Here is an 886-nt window from a genome sequence, read left to right on the forward strand (position 1 = left end):
TAAAAATAGAATTGCCCTAATGACAAAAAGAAAGCAGGAAAATAATGCATGGGTAAAGAAAAAAAAGGAAAGAAGGGAAAAAATAAGGAAAGGACCAGAGATAAAGTAAAATGTCAACTCTTTGTCCACTGAGGAATTTTTTGATACCTTCTAGAGCTTTCTCTTCAATTCTGCTACCAGCTAAGATACAGTGTTAGCCTTTTAGGTGTGGGTTTTATTGTGCAGCAGATAGAGGTATGAAGATAGAAGATAGAGCTATATTTGAAATCAGATTATTTACTATAGAGAATAATATAGTCAAGAAACAAATGAAAGAAAGACATTAGCGAGTCAAACTACCGTTGGCTTCAAAGCAGCTGGATCCTTAATAAAATATTAAGAGACAGAATAAAAGAAAAATAGTATAAATATATTTTGATATAATTCTGATTTTATGTTTTTAATATACTATGATGTTGTTAAACTATTTTCATGAATTTTTATTTCTGGCTTTCTTAAAGGATATTTTGTATAATTCATAAGCATGTATACATCCATGCATACTATAACATCATCTTCCATCCCCATGTGTCTTGAATTTAAGTTATAATAGATCAGTATGAGAAACGAGAATAGGTGAATTATTCAAATAACTGGATCTTAGATCTAAGCATTATTCAAACAGCTGGATCCTGGTAAACACTTGATTACTACCATTAATCTCAGAGTTTCTGCATTCTCACTTACTAGAAACAATGATTTCCCATGATTACACAGCAATTAGTAGCAAATCTCAGTAGAAATCAAATCTTCCTTGAGTTATTCTTTAGTTTTTGAACAATGTCTTAGAACAAAATGTCTTAGAACAAATGAAATAGGTTTGTGAGAAATAGGAAACAGAAAAAAA

Source organism: Condylura cristata, unplaced genomic scaffold, assembly GCF_000260355.1.
Source record: "Condylura cristata isolate star-nosed mole 26May11 unplaced genomic scaffold, ConCri1.0 scaffold00002, whole genome shotgun sequence".
In the NCBI taxonomy this organism is placed as follows: domain Eukaryota; kingdom Metazoa; phylum Chordata; class Mammalia; order Eulipotyphla; family Talpidae; genus Condylura; species Condylura cristata.